The 10,919-nt window shown below is 45.2% G+C and overlaps 1 non-coding gene across 1 annotated transcript; it reads right to left on the reverse strand.

The window, feature by feature from the left end:
* Nucleotides 1–4,618: 4,618 nt before the first annotated feature.
* LOC138481840 (U5 spliceosomal RNA) lies at nt 4,619–4,734 on the reverse strand. The gene has a single exon (XR_011274440.1). It is a non-coding gene; the product is annotated as a U5 spliceosomal RNA (small nuclear RNA).
* Nucleotides 4,735–10,919: the final 6,185 nt, after the last annotated feature.

Below are 10,919 nucleotides of genomic sequence, written 5' to 3' on the forward strand. Positions count from 1 at the left end.
CTTTCCTTTTCCTGAATGATCAGGAGTATGAGGGGTAGTGCTTATTCTCACATTTGTCCTTCTGCTATAACCAGTACTTTGCATTGCTTCTTTGAGTCCCCCAAACCCGGACGGTGTGAAAATATCAACCAGCTGCAAGACCATGTGTAAACACCTCTGTATGCATGGGTGATTGCAAAGTAAGCCCGGTCCTCTGCTTTGAGCCAATGTTCCTCTTTTTCAGATCAGTCTCGCTCTCTCTCGCATTCTCTTTACAGACTATCAAAAACACCATGCACAAACAAATTGCAGTCCAGGTTGATAATTGTGAAACTAAAGACATCTGATGTCAAATTCCACAATGCACCTTCTCAATATTTTATTTGCCAGGGCCTGAGAAGGAGTTCAGTGCAGTGACCATTCTCCAAAGTGAGCAGGCATGAGTCTTTTGCGGGTTGGGTGATCAGGGCAATCCGACTCTCTCTGTATCGGTTATTTAGTAAAGAAGGCACAAGGATATCTTGCTTTAAAAATATTAGAAAAGAAGCCCTTATTTGTGTGGGCCAGATTGGTGGGGAAAATCAGATGAACAGTACAGACTAAAGAATGGTATCTCTGGGTAACTAAGAGGGTGGCATGTGAGGGTGGCATGTGAAAATGGAAAGTCATAAGATGTATATTTCTAAAAAAAACTACATTTGGCTCAACAGAAGCAAACTTACCCTAGTTTCTCTACTTTCAGATAATGCCTAAAATCCCACCTTTAGTAAGAGGATGAACGCACATGAATGCCAGTAATTGCATGAGAAAATTGTTATTTTTGCAGCATTACTGGAGATCTACATAATGAATTTCTTTATGCATACAGCATAGTAACATCTATTCAGAATACAAACGCTGTACAATACACCATCAAACTTGCACACGTAAGAATAAAAAATGAATGCTTTTTAGGCCATGTTTGTGTGGGTTTGGGCAGTAAATTGCACATTTTGGAAGGCATTTGTGTCACGTTTTCTTGGGGAGAACTCCCCCCCCCCCCGCGCCGCATCCTCCTTATGTTGGCTGGGATTGCTCGCTCGCTGGCAAATTAGTCCTGCTAAATTAGCGCCCCACCACCTTTCAAAGTCACCAGCCGCCACTGGCAAGGAGTGCCAGGTATTGGTTGAACAGCCAGGGAGAGAGAGGTTAGACCCATAGGGGACACACAGGTGGAGAAAAAGATAGTGGAGAAGAAGGACCCAAGTTGGACCTTGGAGGGTCGGTCGCAGAGGAAAGAAGTCAGCCACGCCAGACCCTGACCAGTGATACCCAGGTTATCACAGAGACGGTTGAGCAGGATGGCATGGATGACAGTGTCAAAGGCAGACGAGAGATCAAGCAGGATGAGGACGCAAGGGGTGTTAGAGTCAAGGTTGGGGAGCAGGTCTTCGCGGATGTTCAGGAGAGCAGTTTCTGTGCTTCTGGCAGCTCTGAAGCCAGAATGATGATCATGTAGAAAACCGACTGATTCAGTGTGGAGATTAAGCTGGGAGATGGCCAGTTTCTCCAGGAGATTGCCCAGGAAGGAAGTGATGGTGATTGGGCGGTAGTTGGCCGGGCAGGAGGGGTCGGCAGTGGGTTTCTTAAGAAGGGGGTGCACAAGAGATTGCTTCAGAGGGGATGGGAAGACTCCAGTGGCGAAGGAGTGATTGGACATCATAAACTCCAAAGCTTCCCACAAATATAATTTGTCATGCTGGTAAGACATAGCAACAAAGCAGGCTCCCCTATGGACCCCTGCCCCCCAGACATGTACAAATCCATCCTCACACAGGGCACGACATTGGAATCCTACAGAAACCTTTTTAACCTGTCACTCGCAACAGGGAAAGTACCACAATCATTCAAATCGGCGCACATCCGACCACTCCTCAAGGAAATGAGAGGCGACGTGGAAGATCTCTCCATCAACTGGGTGTTAGGAAAGATTTCCTTCAGGTGCAATTTTCCCTCCATTTGTGGACCCCCCCCAAAATAAAATCGTTTGGAGTACCAGTGAAGCACAGCCCTCAGCGGCACTCATCTGGGCTTTTGATCATTTGTGCTGGGGAAACTGACACATCCTTCAGGCTGTCAATACTGCGAAACTATGTTTCCCTTAGTCTTCGACTTTGTTGCCATTTCTTGGTAACTTTTTATCTATGTGCCAAGTACCTTCCAGTACCGCGCTTAGGGGTCCTTTTGTTTTATGGCCCTAGCCACCCTCTAAGGATGTGTTGGTGTTTGTACTAGTGTGCCTAGGATGAGCTGGTGGCAGCAGTTTACTTTTAAAGTATTACTTCGTTTTTATGGACCATACCGCGTTTGGCCCAAGACTGTGGGATGTTATTTGGTTTGAGAAAAAATCAGCTCTTTTTTCTTTTTGGTGTACTATACATGAGATACTGGCATATATTAATCTTGTTACATCTTAGCCAGAGAGCATCAGCAGTTTAGAATTAAGATTATGGACTGATGAAGTAGACCAAGTTTGGTTTCAGGCCATTCCCATGTTCTTACAATCCCTCTGTGACTGATTTACAACAAACAAGATATGTTCTTTTGTTTTATTTTGAGAATTCTGTCTATAAATGTGTACATATGTATTAATTTGCATTGCTAATTTGTTAATATGCAAGATTAGGTTTTGTTGGTTAGGTCCCCTGTGGGGATCTATTGTTTGTAATATTGAGAACACAAAAAAGTATGTGTTTTATCTGCAAATAATATTTTCTTACAGATAATATGTTTTGAGATTTGCTTTTTACATGTGCTTCATTACAGGACCTTAGGGCCTATTAAATGAATAATTCAATGTTTTTATTATTGTGTCTGCCATTTTATGGATCTAGTCTAAATTCAATTAGATAAGCCGAGACCTCATTAGAGCTAGGCCACATTGAATTACAAAATTAGAGTGGTTCATCCAGGGGATTCCCCTTTGTGTATCAGTGCTGAAAATTGCTGTGCCATGAAGTCTTTTGTTCTGTCCTTTGGCCATGTTGTTCCTTTGCCTTCCCCCAGGTCGGGAGAACCGGGTATTCCTTATTTGGGCATGCAGCCTCCCGCAAAAACCACAACTTTCGCGGGCTCCTGCATGTCACATATGCTAGTGCCCAGAAAGAAGGTTGGAACTGTCTGGTCCCAATCCACACTACTGGTGCCAGTATGTCTGCTAGCAATGAATGACTGGAACCACCCTGGGCTACGATTGGCCATGTCCGGCGTGCATGCAAGAGAGCCAATCTTCTATTGGATATCTGAGATTTGAGCATGAACCGAATCCTGGATAAGAGAAGGGGCTCTGCATCCATTCCAGGTCGATCTACTGAGGCTCATAACGAACCTCATAAGGAGCCAAGTATCCTTAAGAAGAAAGCAGACAAGTTACCGCTGGTGATGTGTTTGGAAGGTTTGGCACCCTGACTCCGCTGTTGTCCTGTCGGACCCCTGTTTCTTCATTGTATCAAGAAAGCCTGCAAGGGTGCTTCCCCCCCTTTGGAGTAGTAGGAACAACTACTTCTCTGACTTACCCTCGCAAAGAGCTTCTACGTAAGTGTTCCTGGGCTACCCAGTGAACTGACTAGCTTGAACCCAGGGTATCGCACAAGAACGCCACCGTCCTGAGTTGAGACTCGAGACTCTAGGAATCACACGCTCACGATCCTGGGCCCTCTCCCACCAAAACTCATTGTCCTAGCTCCTCTGGATCGCGTTTTACAAGAGTGCATCACGCCTCTAGCATTTGCAGTCCCTGCATCGCCCCGCTGTGGTGACCATCGCAGAAGGTGCCTGCAGTTCTTGCCTACTGTGTCCTGAAATGAGCCACACCGAAATGAACCTTCTTACTTCAAGGGCTGAGAAAAAGCAAATGTCTCGCCATGGACGATCGTCCCGTCCCGCAGCCGCTGACACCCAGAGCATCCTGAAACTGCAGTGTTAGGCTGGACTGCCAAAGTTTGATCCAGACTGTATCGACAGTGGGTGAGTACTTTCCTAACTTACTGATGGCACCCTGGCACATCCATTCATTTTTACACACGTGTCCCTCAAAAGACACTCACCTTGACTGGGATAGCCTGCGCTTCCCAGCTATTCTCAAACTCCGAAAGTTGCTCTATCTGCAAGGCTCAATCCCCTTCTAGGAATAGGAACATATTCTTCACCGCCTCAAGCCCCTTCCTGAGCAGCTACACCCCTTGAAGGGAACCTGATTTTCGTTTTCGCACGGCCACGCGTTGTTAACGCACACTGTACTTTGATCACTAGGCTCCTCTCTTCATAGGGTTAGATTACATAAGTTAGGGATTCTGTATGAAGGGCAACCTAAACGGATACCTGTGTTGATCTAACCCCTTTGCTGTTATAGGTCGTAGTTATTTTCTCCCCCGTCATCAGCCTTAGGCTAATTTCATTATTGTATATATGTTAGATAGTGTATGATCGTGTGTGGTATTGTTTCTTCATAACTGTGGTTTAATTGTGTTCTAATTATAAAGGCCTATAATAAATGTATTTTTGAAATATCTGTCTAAGAGTAATCTGTGGAGTTTTACTGTGTTTGCTCACTGTGGGCTTCAGATCACTCTCACCCCTCCTGATTTTTTTTTTTTTTTTTTACCCTGCTCGTGGCAGGGTTTCAAAAAATTGAGTGAAACACTTTAATGTTCCTCTCCACGGAAATCTTTAGTAAAAGGCGAAATATTTATTCGGTTTGAAGAGAAACCAGAGTATACCCCTCCTGATATTTAGTCTTGACCACCTGCCAAGCTACCGTAGATTGGTCTGGTTTGTCCAGAAGGTTCCCCTGTTCCACTAAACTAGGGTGGCCTCCTAAACATCTGCCCACCAGGTCACAGTTTACAAATCCATCTTAACACAGACCTATTTCAAACATTCCCTACTTAGCAAAACTGCTAGAAAACCTATGTCTACAAACTAACACAAGAACACGTAGAAAAACACCAGTTACTGGACACGGCACAAGTCGGCTTTAGTCCAGAGAGAGGAACAGAAAAGGCGCTCATATCTATCTGGGATGACCTAAAGACAAACACAGACTTCAACACAAACACTGCCCTGATAATACTCTACCTCTCTGCAACGTTCCACACAGTCAGCCATTACATTCTCATCAAGAGAATAGAAGAAATAGGAATAATAGACCTAGTCCTACTCTGGATTAAATCATTACTAGCAAATAGAAAGGAAACTGTCTGGATAAAACCCTTCAAATCCGCTTCATGGACACCGACTGTGGAGTACCTCAAGGATCATCCCTATCCCAACTGTTCTTCAACATCTACCTGGCTGCGTTAATCAAAATCATAAAAAAACACAACCTTACATGCTACAACTACGCAGACGATACACAAATGATCTATAAAATCGAAGATGCACAAGTAGAGAACACAATGCTGGGAGAATGTCTCAAAGAACTCTATGGCTGGATGAACGCAAACAGCCTAAAACGCAACCCAGGAAAGACATAAATCATGGTTATATCCAAAAACCGGGAAAATAACATTTATATTCCATGGCCCACAGAACTAGGAACAGTGCCCACACCATCGAAAGTAGTCAAAACCCTTGAAATCCTAATGAACAACGTGCTAACATTAGCACCACAAGTAAGAGCAACAATCAAGAAATGCTTCTTCCTCCTACACTTCATGAAAAGAATCCTACCATTCCTGTCCTTCTCCCATAATAAACTTACAATCATTGCCCTCATCATGTCAAGAATCGGCTCTGCCAACAGCCTCTACCTTGGAATGCCGGAACTCCTGCTGAAGAAACTGCAACTTATCCAAAATGCAGAGCCCAGGTTTCTCATTAAACTATCACGAGCAGACCACATCACCCCAGTGCTAAAAATGATACACTGGCTTCCAATCAAACAACGAATCAGGTTCAAAACAATGTGCATAATGCACAGCGCAATCAGCGACCAAGGAGAAGAATTCCTACAAAAGAAATTAACCATTTAACAACGGACAAGAACACTGAGATCAGGCAACGACATCCCCCTGGAACCAAAACCATACACAAGGAAACAAATTGGAGGATCCTCTTTCTCTCACTTGGCAGCAATAATGCAGAAACACCCTCCAAAAAGAAATACGAAATACAAAGGATCACCTAAAATTCAGGAAACGACTCAAAGCTGGCTGTTCAACTCAGAACCAAACAAAATCATCTTAAAAAATAGCTACATATTAAAAAATAATAAGCTTTGACCGTGCCTAAGCCAAACTCCTGTGCTAGGAAAAGCCCAACAGACAGGGATCGTAGCTGGAGGCGAAGAAGTATTAATCACTAACTAGCACCCGACAGGACAGGGACTGCTTAGAATTCACAGGGAGGGAACCGCTGCAAAGGAGCTCAGGGAGGCGATTGCAGGTGGAGCCCACTTACAACCAAAGAGCAGCCCACAACCTTAGCTATCTCACCTCGGTCCCTCCCACAGATCACTTGACAACCAGAGATATTCCACCGCCTCGCATAGAACCAAGCGAATGAACCACAGAGGAACACTCCAGCAGACAGCAAGGCCAAAGACACCCAATGCAGATGTCCGAAACAACGAGTTAACGCCACTAACCAATCTGTAAAACTTCAACTCTCTGCAGACACCTCTCAAACCATAAACAAACACAACCACTTCTTGCACAGCAAACCGCAAGCACTTCACTACATTGCAACAACAAACCACACATAGTCTCGCACAACAGCACATGGGATCCCACAGATCCGTAAATGGCACCCACGCTCAGCGAAGGTGCAAACCGAACTGAAGCGGCCAACAGGACATAGCAAATCTCACTCTACCTTTATCGCTCTACACCCTACTAATCGACTCTACCCTCTTACCTTTCAGATCCGCCAAGGGACCATTCCGGTGGTGACAGTGCGCGGTATAAATATGCTTTAACATAACATAACATGCGACAACTGAATGAATGAAAGGGTGTGTCAAATGTCACTTATTTTAGCGACCATTACATTATATATACCTATCCAAGAAGTTTAGATAAAATAAAGTTCATTGTAAGGATTACATTCTAGTTAATGGTATATGTAAAGGAATTAATGGATGATATATGTTGTACTACGATTTATATATTGATTGTATTTCTTTTGTAAAATGGGTGGAAGGTTTAACCATAAGACACTCTCCTTACATTGTTAAAACAGCGTTGAACGACCTAGCATTCTACAATATGGCGCATTGGCGAGGATTCGAGCGTTGAAGGATTTCGTTAGCTTTCGCCATCCAGTATAAAAAGCCTCCATAAAGAGTAGGAGCGAGTAATTCCATTCCTGTATCCGGGCTGAGATTACCATTACACGCGAGGTTTATCTCCACGGGTATTTTTGTGAACGAATACATCTAAACTAGGACCGGTCATAAAGAATTCCTAGTTGATTGAACTCAGCGTGAAACGCAATTTTAACGGTGGAATGTAGAGCTGAAACCAACAGAGGGCAGCATTTCCCCTAGATTTCATCGGGACAGTGCCGAGATCCTTCCGCTGAGAGGGGCCCGCTAAAATGCCTTCACTGATCAAACGCACACGCCCTGCTCTCCGGGGCTGCATTTAATACGCACAGAAGTGACTCTTCGCAGAATCTCATTATCCTGCCGAATATTTACATATCAATGCATGCGAAGAGTGAATTGATTCTCGCTGTCTGTGAATGCACGTTTCTCGAGCAGGGTTTTGTTGCAGCAGTCGGACGGTCACGTCGCTCATAAGAAAATATCAAATCCTTTTTAATGGAGCTCTTTAGGCAGGCCTGGATAAGGGAGCTGGTAGGACATGCTTAACATGGCGACCCGAAACCGGCCGCACAGAAGCGCCTTAGACGTGTGATTAAGGGAAGGCAAAAGACGTGCAGCTGTTGGGAAAAGGGTGTTGTCATGGAGTCCGGCGTCAATAGGAAATAACTTTATCCAGGGGTAGAGAATTACGTGCGTTGGATTTTTTGTTTTGCCTTTTTTTCAGGACAGCACTGCAGATGAGATGCGATTCCGTGACGACTTGAGACCCCTGCCCTATTGTCAGCTTCCCACATATGACTGGGACTAAAATTCACCAAAATGGCAGGGTCCCAGGACCCCCCTTGTTAACTTGCATATTTAAGTAACTTTGGGTCTCACCCTAAGTTACTAGGGTAATCCAGACGTGGACCCCTTGCTCACTATTCTTAGAGAGGCACAGATCCACCCTACTGATGAGGTCCAACCAGACTGAAACACGTGTCTGGGGTTTCTGTTGGTACTCTTGTTCAGAGGAGAATTGCCTAGTATTTCGGTGCTGGACTGCCCCAGGGCAGGACAAAGACTGATATGTTTGGGATATTTCTTCTCTGTGAAAGATAGTGAGCTAAAGACTCTGGGTAAGTCTCTCGTAACCAGGACTAATGTCTGGCAGAGGGACTCCCAGGACCCCCCTTGTTAACTTGCAGGGTCACCGGAAGCGACATCGCACTGCCAATGACAACATCAGAAGTGCCGTGACATCACGTGAGTCACGTGACTTTTGGCCATGACTGTAACCCCAGTTTGTGACAGTTGGTTTTCGACTTTATGTTAACTGCTGTGCCACCTTGATGTGTCATGAATGCAGTCACGCTATTCCAAGCCAAACCAAGCTGATGTCTGATCCATTATTTTCCAATTTTGTAGCAAAGTACATAAACACTTTTACTTTCATCCAGCTTAATGGTACTCATTATATCAACAAAGGGTCGATGAAGGGCTGATTAGCTCCGTGGAGATTCAGCCCAGTGGAAGGCTGTAGGTTGTATACAGTTACTACAGTTACTAGCAGCAAGGACTTAACTCACTGAGCCATCTCAATCCACTTCTCTGCACTGTAAAAAAAAAAAAAGTTACTGCTCCCTATTCTCTCCCTCTCTCCCTCTCTCGATAATGTTTGAAAGGTGTCACATTAGGCAGTGCAGGAAAGGGGCTGGAACAAGACAGGGCAGTGCCTCTTGCTGGAGCGCTGCCCTGTCCACAGGCCCAGGGGCTTGCCCGACACTCACGGATAAGCTGCGTTATCGTCATCGGCTCGTGCGTGTGATAATTCAGTTTTAGAACATCTGTCTGTCCTGAAGCCAAGTTATCACAGGCACGAGCAACCCACGTTTCAACTAGAAGACACTTTCAGTAGACTTGGCATGGGAAACTGAATACAGAAACTGCCAAAGCCTCACATACTTGTTGCAGCTGCCAAATCTGGTGCATATTTTGAAATGTGGAGATATTTTTTTCTTAGGGTAAGTAATAGGCCCAATCAAAACTGCAGAGCCCAACTTCCATTATTCACTCAAAAAATGTTCTGCATCACTATGACATATTTCACATTTAAAATTGTGGACATACTTATGCCCTTTGTTTTAATGCAAATTGCCAGGATTGGGTTCTATGAATGTGAGCAATTCGACCATCCGCACGGTGCGTGTGCACTGACTGACCTAGGCTTTTTTGAAATTTTATATGAAATTGAATGATGGTAGATCAACCTCCGGAAAATATGTGGGGCTAATCTGGAGACATTTTCTTATACTCTCTGCACGACATATATTTAGACCTTGGTACTCTGAGTGGACACAGCCTACAGGTGCAGTCCTCCCTGTCACATTTAGTTGGAATGTGACACCCACAAGTACATCAAGGCATCTCAAAAGGGGAGGACAAAACCTTCCCCTGTCATGGACAGCCTAATTAAATGACAAAGGCTCCATGGATCTGTCCTATCCTTTGTTGGCCCTGCAGAATGGTGGCAGCCATTAAACATAATTAGCATACTAATAGAGTATACTTCAAACAGGCCCACCTGGGGCCTAGCTGCAGAGGCTAACAAAAGATAGTAAAACCATTAACAACCTTTGATATGCACTGTGTCAACCTGAAGCCAGCTCTCGCCCCTCAGTATCTAGGGCAATGAATACCTCAAACAGACCGACCTGGGGCCTAGCTGCAGAGGCTAACAAAATATAGGAAAACCATTAACAACCTTTGATATGCACTGTGTCAACCTGAAGCCAACTCTCGCCCCTCAGTATCTAGTGCAGTGAAGTGTCATGTCTGGTACATGTGTTTACAGTAGGCAACCCCTGCAGGGGGGCCCCATTCAAAGGGTAGGAGTATGTGATTTGATGGAGACAGAAAATCTGTCCTCGGCACAGCTTCAAGGGAGACCTGCCTTTAATCGGGAACCACAGAGAGCTCAATTAACCAGAGAGACCCTTTGATCCAAAACATACAGGAAGATGGGTGGGAGTTAGTAGTACATGTTTTCACCCATTTGCCTTTCCCGTTGCAAAGCACTCTGGTTATGAACTTGCGCATACAGGAGATTTTTGGTGGGGACTCCGGATTGGTTCATTAAGCTAGGCTTAGCCTACACCAAGCACTGGGGCCCATTTGGCTTTAAAAGAGGGCTGATACCCTCCTTTGGCAGATCATCTGAATACTTTGCAAGGAGTCGCAAGAATAACTCATTGGGACCCTGGCTGGAGGTAGTCTGCCTTACATCTTCCACCAGTGAAGGAAGGCCAGGAACTCAAGAGGGAGGCAAGATCCCTCCCCTAAACATCTCCCAGTTAACAGAGGGATATACTAAATCCAGAGGACCCTCTAACAGCTCCAGAACCGGTACCCAGCCAGCATTCAGCGTGCCCTGCTAGGCTCTGCAAGCAATCTTCCGAGGGGAGACGTGCCAGAGCGTCTGAACAAAACCAAGGACAAGGCAGCTGCCTGCAAGACTCTCCTCAGCTTTCGGCCGTCCGCCTTAAAGGATGACACGAGTCCAGCGAAGAAGCTAGGAGTGCACCGACAAGCATCAACCAGCATCCGCCTTAAGGACATTTTCTAGCCAATCGAGCCCCTCCAGCTGCAACCGACT

This window comes from Ambystoma mexicanum, chromosome 5p (genome assembly GCF_040938575.1).
Source record: "Ambystoma mexicanum isolate Mex_15411 chromosome 5p, UKY_AmexF1_1, whole genome shotgun sequence".
Lineage (NCBI taxonomy): Eukaryota > Metazoa > Chordata > Amphibia > Caudata > Ambystomatidae > Ambystoma > Ambystoma mexicanum.